The sequence below is a fragment of the Parasteatoda tepidariorum genome, chromosome 5, assembly GCF_043381705.1.
Source record: "Parasteatoda tepidariorum isolate YZ-2023 chromosome 5, CAS_Ptep_4.0, whole genome shotgun sequence".
In the NCBI taxonomy this organism is placed as follows: Eukaryota; Metazoa; Arthropoda; class Arachnida; order Araneae; family Theridiidae; genus Parasteatoda; species Parasteatoda tepidariorum.
The window spans coordinates 4,224,024-4,234,483 of NC_092208.1; positions in this window are offsets into that span (position 1 = coordinate 4,224,024).

The window sequence follows — 10,460 nt, forward strand, 5'->3', positions numbered from 1 at the left end:
CATTGTTTCCTATGTAGTTTTTTACAGTGAATCGAATTAGACTATTCAAGAGTAAATAGATTGAATAGTTTTAAAATGCTTTATGTATAAAAAATATTTCTATTAACATGCACTTATGTAAACTTTTTGCATTGCTGTCTATAGACTATCGGAACATGTAAGGAACCCATGTAATTTTTCATGCTTCTATTGAATGAAATAAAATTCAAGTCGGGATATAGTCAATATAGCTTTGGAATTATAAGAAATTTTTTCATAATAAGTACTATTAGTACTTTTCATGTGAAAATAGAAAAAAACTATTGCAACTTTTGAAATAATAGTCCTTTTTTTTTCACTCTATGAAGTGGGAAAAAATCTATGGGAAACAGTACTTATCTGTTGAATAATATGAAATGCATATATAAGAACAAGGTAGTTACTTTTGGTACACATAACTCTTTTAACTTCTTAATTATTTATGTTATCAATTCTTATTTCAATCTAATCAATTCTGCATAATAAATTAAATCAAAAAATACATCTTACAAGTTCAGATAGTTATTACATAACTTTTGAACTAGTGATCGGATCTTCAGGTTCTGGGACTCTATCTTAGAGGTTCAAGGGGCTGACCTTAAGTATTCTTAGTGAAGATGATGTTTTAAGTAACGGTATCAAACACAAAAACTTACTTTCTCTGAATAAACATTCCTTTTTTCGACTGGTCTTGGAAATATGGTCCCAATAGTTTCGTCAGGAGAGAAGTCCAAAGTTTGAACTCCTTAATGCTAATTTTAATTTTTGCTTATTTGACCATATCTCGAGCACTTTTTCAGTGAATTCAAAACTTTTGCACAGAATTATAAAATTTGTTAAACAGAAAGAAAATTTTTTAGTACGTATTTGTTATTTTCTTTAATTATAGTCGAAAAACTTTCGAATTGTAAGGTATAAAATTTTTAACGCTTTAAAGAATGCTTTTTTAAATGGCAAAATCGGTCGAATTGTTTCTGACAAATCGAATTTTTGATCATGATTAAAATCATGTCGTATTTTTGAAATTCGATTTCTCAAGAACTATTCGACTGATTTTGCTCAAGTTTTTTGTTTTTCCATGTTTTATTTTGCCCAACACTACTTTGGTGATCCGAATCCCTCAAAAAAAGCTATGTTTATACAAAGAAGATACGTTTTTGATTCTGATTTTGTAAATAAAAATATTGTTTGCATATTTGAGGTCACCCCCTCAAGCCATTAAGATTGAGCCCTAAAACGTGAAAATTTGATCATTAGATAAAAAGTTAGTCAGGTGGACCGTTTTTTTTTATTTTGCACACTGCACATATCTCATGTCAGGAGTACTTTTTTATGCGAAAAAAACCCTTTTAAATTTTCAACTATTCATTCTATTGACTTATACATAGTTTCAATGTGAAAAATAAAATAGGAAGCAATGCCTCACTTGTTTAGATAGCAATGTCAGTTGCGTAATTTGTACTTTATCAAAATAAAAACTTCTAAAGTATTCATCAGAATGTCTCAAGATTGGTTTCATTCAATTCTGTGTGAAACGGAGACAATGCCTCAAGTAAAATTAAAACTAAGAAGCATGAGTTCTTTTCTACATATTTTTGTAGCTACTCTTTATAATTTGAGGAACATATATCCCAGATAGCAAAGTAAGGTTTATTTTCACTCAACAAAAACCTTTTAATGTTAACCTAAAAAGGTTTGTAATAAGATTTACGTGTAAACCTTTTAACCTTAAACGAGATCTGTGACAATCTGCTCTATTCTACGCACATTACCCTAATCCAAAACCTTGGAAAATAACCTTCTATATAAAAACCTTAAATCGAGGTTGACTTATGGTTTTCAAGCGTGAAAAAATCCTTTAATGAAGCGATTCTGAAGGTGAAAATAATCTTAAATCTAGGTCATTATAAGGTTTCTTTTCGCAAAGTTTTGAATGCTCAGCTTAAATCCACCTTGTCATGAAATTTTAATGGACAATGCAATTTGATCCTATCTCTAGTGTGACGTCAGCTAAAACGTCATTATGGACCTAAGTGACAATACTTTTTTAAAAAAGCTTTAAAAAAAATCTTTTTTTAATCCTTCTAGGATGAAAGGTTTGAAACTGCAATATTTTTGCTTGATTATTTAATGATTGCAATACTTGATCATAATTTTAATTCAATATTATTGAAACTGCAATATGGTTTTTAGTACAAACATTTTCGCTACAATAAAATAAAATTCCGACCACAAGGTGGCCGTATGGTTACATGCTTTCTGGATATGAATCTGTCTTTTAAAAAAAAATATGTTTCACGATAGAAAGTATAATGAAAGTCATAACGAACCTCTTTTTCTTTTATAATGGATAACTATTTTGACTTAAAATACCTATCTAGAGTAGGCTGGGTTTTTTTTCCCCTCCACGGATTGAAATTTCTGAACAACAAGAAATCCCTAGCAGCAAAGTAACTTGGACTATGCTTATGCTAGAGTCAACGAAAGGTGCATTCTCTCCTAAGTGCACGGCAGGGCTTAGAACTTTTCTTGGAAAGAAGATAATTTACCCGCGTTACGCTTCATTAAAATAATGGAATAAAATTGTAAGCTTTTTTGTATTGATGCCAGCGATAAATAAGAATGTCTTTCATTTAAATCTTTTTCATATAATATTGCTCACTTAAACAGCACGAAAATGTACTTTCTCTGATAACAATTTTGTCATAATAGAAAAAAAAACTAGTAATTTTTAACTCGTTATAAGCATATAATCTTTAGTGTTAAGTTTTTATTTTTCTCCTAAGAGAACATTTTGCCAGATCTGACTTGAAACTGACATATTTCAGAAAGATTTCATTGAGAAAAAAAAATTTCTTGCATAAGTGACTCACTTATAATCCCCGTGGAAGAATCATGGTCGCAGAACGTTACAGAGTTCTTGCAGAAAGAATTTTCTTTTGAAAAGTAAAAAAAATTACTTTTTTTCCCGAAATTTACACGTAATATTCGAATCATGCATTCAAATAATCACTTTTTGGTGCAATTAACGCCGATAGTATCGTAAATCGATGTAATGTTTCGATTGTATTTTCGGCAGTTAATTGATATTGATTTTCACTCGGATTTTAAATATCCCGATGTATTTCAAACAGAAATATTTACTTTTTAAGGCAGTAATTCTATCAAAGTTTTGGCCTTTATTGCTATTGATTTCTCCTTAGTTTTTAAATCCGATATTTTTTATGCGATATTATTTATTACAACAATCTAATCTCGAACCGAAACACACATTTGAGGAGTCCGATTCGCGTGATTTCGTCGTCGCTTTTTCTTCTTTTCCGGCAATTACTACTACGGATTTCATGATTTTTAATTATTTTTTATTGAAATGATTATTTACAAACATCGAAGAAGGAAATAATTTGTTCGCTCCCCCCCCTCCTCACAAAATGCGGGAATATCACCCATAATATTAAAGTAAAAAAATATTGCATGTTCAATTAAAAAAAAATTATGTATTTTTTTTTTTTTTTTTTAAACACAGCGCTTTTGTTACTTTAAATTAGTAACATATATGTTTGTTATTATTAAAAGTATCTTGCAGAAAGAAATTAATGCTAGAGAGTTTTGTCGTAGATAGCTCGAAAAAATTCCACCTCAGGGTTTACAATAATAACGGATAATTTAACTATAGAATCAAGAAGGATTAATCTCAAAAAGTCTGAATCAAGAGCAATAAATTTTTTTCTAGTTCAACCAACATAATTTTTTCTAGTACTAATGCAGAAACCACAGTACTGAAAAAGCTCAATATTACGGCTTATTGCAAAAAATTCACTATTACAATAAGTTTCTAAATCAATGACCAACATTCAATATTATCAATAAAATCTGAAGCTATTGCACTCGAGTTTTAATTTAATATTAAATATGCGCGTTAGCTTAGAACGACAGGCTCGATATTATGACTGCTACGTCTGCTACTATTATGAATTGTTTAAATTATATTTCATTAAGACAATTATGATCTTATAAATGAAAATTCACAATTTCTTTAACAACATCCCATGTTTAGTTTAGCGATGTAAAAATGCATTACAGAAAAATGAAAAACGATTATCATTTCACCTTATTTTCTTTTTTTAATCTTAACCCTTTATGCTTATAAAGCAAACGTGTTAGAGCCGTGATGGTTTAGTGGATAGAACGTTCGCCTTCCAATGAGATTAACCGGGTTCGAATCCCAGCGATGGCTGGTCATGCAATACGAGTTCCGCATCCGGCTTGCACCGATCACAGTGCTGACGTAAATTATCCTCAGTGGTAGACGGATCATGGGTTAGAGTCCCCTTGCCATCAGGCTATCAATGGGAGGCATTCGTGGTTTTCCTCTCTATGTAACGCAAAGGCGAGTTAGTTCCATCCAAAAGTCCTCCACGAATTCAAATTTCTCCCGATACTTGATCTAGGAGTTCCCCTGTCTTCTGGATTGGGCTCAAAATGACAAGGCTACGGAGTTGAACATTAGTAATCGTAAACCAAAAAAAATTGGGTCAGCTGTCCAACGAAGGTTGTGTTTATGTATATATAAAATTATGGACAACCCATATCCATTGCTGCACTATACAGTCAAGCACAGAAATAGGTCACATACCTAGTTTCCTTTTGTCAGTTGGAATAAAACTACTAAATAAAATTTTTTTTTTAAAAATAAGTTTTTTTAAATTTTTTTATGAAGAACGGGTATTTGGCCCAGGGCTCGAAAAACCGCCCGTTCTCGGCGGTCAAAAATTCCCCGCGGACAACAAATTTCTGGAATCCAACGTCCGCGCGGACGGCCATCTCCCCATTAATGTTCGTGATACATTTTCAATTTTTGTTATCTTACAAGAGTCTAGCTCCTCACCTCTAAAATGACCCTCTAATCTCGAAATTAGTGGAATTGATGTTTTCTCTGTCTGGGAGTACTGCATACTGGAGTAGTAACTACTAATTCATTGTGCAATTTATATAGTAAATGTTAGTAATAAATAAGGAAAAATTATATTTTTATTTATTTAGAAACGACGGGTTAGTTTCAAAGGAGGACGGGTACATTGTTGGACAAGCCGTCCTCGGGGACGGGTAAAATTTCTGAGTTTTTTCGAGCCCTGATTTGGCCAGTGTTGGGTAAAATGTAAATCAGAATAATAGAGTTTTCAAAAAAAATCCGGATGAGAACATTTCAACTATCTACTCCACAGTTTTTCCCCGCTCGTGTAACTCTGTGTCAAAACGATTTAGATAGGGTGTTCTGCAATCACTACCATTAATGTATACTTCTATGATTTTTTTTTTCTCAAAAGATGATGTTTAAATAACAAACGCATTAGGGATTAGACTGTTTGAAGAAGAAGAAGAAAAAAATTATCAAAATTTGACTAGTGATTGTTGAGGTTAGTCGGGATTGAAAACGGAAATGAGATCTCAGTTATTAATTTAACTGACGAATGAACAAACTAAAACATGGTGCATAGCGTTTTTAGAAAGTGCTTAATTTCCCTTTTCGAAGATGAGATTTTTTTTCTTTACCATGTCGATTTTCGCAAATTATGATTTCGCATATTATGCGAAAGCGTGGTTTTCACAATTCATTCAACCACAATCCATTACGGTGTACTGTTGGTCCATAGCGTATAAAACCGCCAATCATTTTACTTGTTTGATGAAATACTTGCTGGACTGCATGTGCGTCTACTGAGCTGGGTTCGGTGAGATTCTTGCACTCTCATGTACAACTTTGTTGCATTTTGCTAGATATTCTCAATTCCATGCTTCATTTTCCTCCTTCTGAAATCGCACCAAAAAATCTCTCATTCTTTTTATGGTGGCTAATGTAATCTTTGTCAGAAACTGATTATTTTATCACGATCATGTAAAGTCTTTGAAAATTATTTTGCTGTTTGTTAATGTATATAGTGCTTAAAAATATTTTTTGAGTGCTTGAAAAGTACTTAAAAGGTGCTTATTTTTTGTTGAAAGATTTGGCTACGCACTTTGTAAAATACATTTTTAGTTTTTGTCTTTCATTTTAATCCGATAGTCAAACTGGTTTTGACGATTTTAAATCCCCTTTTGCTCAATCGATTATTTCATTTGCAATTTCATTCTAAAACAATTCCGTGTTATTCTTCAGTACTCTATTAAAGATTTGTTTTTAATAATAATTTTTAATTATGTTCCAAAACAATCTTATGTTATTCTTCAGTACTTAATTAAAGAGTCATTTTTGATTATATTCTAAAACAATCTTATGTAATTCTTCAGTACTTAATAGAAAAGTCATTTTAAATTATATTCTAAAACAATCTTATATTACTTTTCAGTACTTAATTGAAGAGTCATTTTTAATTATGTTCTAAAACAATCTTATATTATTCTTCAGTACCTAATGATAGACTCATTAGTAATTAGATTCTACGAAAATTTAATGTTAATCTTCAGTACTTAATTGAAGAGTCATTTTTAATTATATTCTAAAACAATCTTATATTATTCTTTAGTACTCTATTAAAGAGTATTTTAAAATACGTAAAAAAAAGTTTAATCAGTTTAAGCTCAAGTTTGAAGAAGTATAGTAAAATATTCAGGGTATTTACCTGTAATGCTCATTATATCAAATTATGGTTTTTCATTGTATTGTTTGAATCTCGTTCATTTTAAAATATATGCAATCAAAATTTTCAATTATAAATGACCTTGGGAATTTGAGGTCATTCAGGGCACACGTGATGCATTTTCCACCATGATTTATATAAAATTGACCCATAAAGGGAAAGTGTCGTGAGTGATTGTGTAACAATTTGAATGAAGCGTTTAAGTATGATGATTAGCAAAACCCATAAGTCAATTTTCGATTTGAATTTATTCGACATTCGTTTTTTTGATCTAATCATTGATAATAATAATCCTTATTCAATTTCATTGCAAAAAAAAAATGTACGGTAATGATCTTTCCTATCATATCTGTCTTATTGAGAAGGCCATTCTAAGAAATAAATATATTAGAGCATGCTGAGAGCCTGACTAAGGCAGGGGAATACGGGGCATATGCCCCGGGTCCCCACATCACACTTTCTATTCCCGAATCGAATAGAAAGTTTATTTTACTTTTCCTTCTTCATTGAACTTGTTCAGTACAGTGTAAAATCCGTCAGTTTTTTGTTGGCTTCTTCATTAATCTATCTTATGAACACAAAAGAATCTTCCGTAAATCCATGGCTTTCTAGGGTGGAATTGAGCTAAATTTTCGCAATTACAATGGACAAATTCGGCCAGTGAAAAGCCTGTATTTTTACATATCACAAAATGCGATATGTTTACAAGGATACGTGCTTCTGATTGGCTTAATCGAGTTATCGCGTAATTGCGAAAATATAGCTCAATTCCGCCCTTATGTCAGAAAGGATATCGCAGGCAGATGACTAAGTTCAATCAGAAAACTGCATTTCGGAAACTGCCTTCGCATGATGGACATAAAATTGTCAGAAAATCAATAAAATGGACAGAACGATCTTTCGCCTGATGATTGGAGGTGAGGGGGGGGGCTTTATAGCTAATTTAGGTTCTAGTTATATATTCTAAGTTCTTGTTTCATATCTATATTTAAATATTTGATTTAAATATTGGTGAAATATTTAAGTACCTACATAAAGTTTGGTTCTTCATAACTGATGCAGAGGGGGTCCCAGAAATCAGTTCAAAACTTTTTTTGTTATAAAATGCTCAGTTTATTTTTATTCAGAACACTCTTTTTTAAATGAATTAAAAAATTTTTTTTAACTATCTTTGATGAATTGGATGCTTTTTAATATTCGAAATTATGACTATACATAATGCATAAAATTTCAAGTGTGTTTAATGTCTATCATAACTGGAAAATATTGCAGTTTTTTCAATTTTGATGACTATTAAAATCCGCGTGTGCATCGACTGAGCTGCGTTCGGTGAGATTATTGCACTCGCATGTGCAACTCTGCTGTATTTTGCAAGATATTCTCCATTTCAGGCTTCATTTTCAACCCTCTGATATCACACCGAAATATCTCTCGATCTTTTCATAGTGGCTAATATAATCAAGAAAAAAGTTCTTTGTCGGAAACTAGTTATTTTATCATCATCATGTAAAGTCTTTGAAAATTATTTTGCATTTTGTTAACGTATATAGTGCTTAGAAATATTTTTGAGTGCTTAAAAGGTACTTTTTTTTTGTTGAAAGATTTGGCTACGCACCCTGCTTATATGCTTTTTTTTATGATGCAATTCATAAATTCCCTCATTTTTTGTTCTTTCAATTTTAGAGAATCATGAAAACTGAAACGATGACCTGGTTTGAAAAGATGGATTTTTAGTCGCAAATGGATATAAATAATAAGGTTAATGTTTGCCAGACTGTCTCCCTCAAATGTGTTATTCATCCAATAATGAGTCTCTCATCAAATTATATACTTTGTATCTCTAAAATTCAATAACAAACAACTAAAAAAGGGGGAGAGGAAATATAAATCCGACGGTAATGAGGCAAAACAGACGAGAAAGTCGTATTCGACAACCCCCGACATGTCACATTTATTTTAATGCTCTCATATATCCTGTCTGGAACTGGAGCTTGAAAATACATTTTGATAGAGGGTCACATCGAAACGTCTCCACCAAACAAAACGAGCTTTATTTTTTTTAAATAAAATAAAATAAAAATTAGTTTTATTAATCGGCAAGAAAGGCATTATTTTATATTTATTTTTTACAAGCATACTGATAGAGGGGATAGAGCGTTCACCTTCCACTGAGATGAACCGGGTTCGAATCCCAGCGATGGCTAATCGATACGAATCCGCCTCCGGCTTGCACCGACCACAGTGCTAACGGGAAATATCCTCAGTGGTAGACGGATCATGAGTTAGAGCAGGGATGGGCAAACTACGGCCCGCGGGCCAACTGTNAATAAAATAAAATAAAAATTAGGTTTATTAATCGGCAAGAAAGGCATTATTTTATATTTATTTTTTTACAAGCATACTGATAGAGGGGATAGAGCGTTCACCTTCCACTGAGATGAACCAGGTTCGAATCCCAGCGATGGCTGATCGATACGAATCCGCCTCCGGCTTGAATATCCTCAGTGGTAGACGGATCATGGGTTAGAGTCTCCTTGCCGTTAGGCTAACCGTGGGAGGTTCTCGTAATCTTCCTCGCCATGTGACGCAAATGAGGGTTAGTTCCCTCAAAAAGTATCATCCCACGAAGGCAAAAGTTTACCCAATACTTGATCCAGGAGTTCCCTTGTCTTCTGGATTGGGTTCAAAATGACAAGGCTGCATGAGCTGTCGTAAATCCAAAAATTGGGTCCGCTCTTCGACGACGGTTATAAAATAAAATAAAAGTCTGTTAAAACAAGCATATAGGGGTGACATATTTTTTGCCCCCCGTAAAAAAATATTTTTTCTTCTTTTAAGTTTGATAATGCGTCAGACACTTTATGAGACGCAAAATGAATTCTAAAATTAAAACACAACATTAAACGGAATACTGGAAGAAAAAAACCTTTAAATTCAAGACCACTTCTCAGTACTCAATAAAGATTTACACCCGAATCGACAACAATTTAAAACCTCTCTCTAGATATAGACTCTGCAGTGTAATTATATATAATGCTCATAATGTTGGATTCTAGTGGGAACATATAAGAACATTGGTAACATAGATAACTAGTGGAAACATAATTAGAATATCCATATTTTGTAATAATGGTCCTGGATAGGAATGAATCTTGTTCCAATATTGAAAGGTATTGATATCTAGGACCAATATTTAAAAAAATATGTTGATTTTTTACAATTTTCTTTTAAACAAAATAATTGGTAAGCGAAGTGATTAACTGAAAATAAAAATTATGTAAGGGAGTAACAGGAACATATCGTCTATTGATGGATTTGCGTGAAATCCTTCAGTTGAGATGGAGCCTTATTTCCTGAGGCTCCATCTCAGAAATCCCTACTATAAAGTGTTTTTTTTTTTAATACCTAGTGACGAAATGGGTGTTGTTTTGGGTTTGATAGCGTGAGCACCTTATTTGGACGTCATCACACTTTTTAACTACGTATATTCAAGAGTAATAGTAAACAGTGCGCATGCGTCGTCATGACATGCGTTGCTATGACGACCGCTGCTGTTTGATAATTTTTTTAGAATTCTTTTTTTCACTTTTAATTTTGTTATGCATTGAGTTAGTGAGTTTATTTTTGAGATAAGGGACCAGAGAGATCACATAAATAATTATTGAGTTGTGAATAAAAGAGAATTTTATCATTTGAACGATATTTTAGTTATTTTGTTCATAGGCGATCACAATTTTTTTTTTTCGTTCTGTATCGAATACTCTCAATATAGCTTTTTTCAAAAAGCAGCTAACTACCATCAAC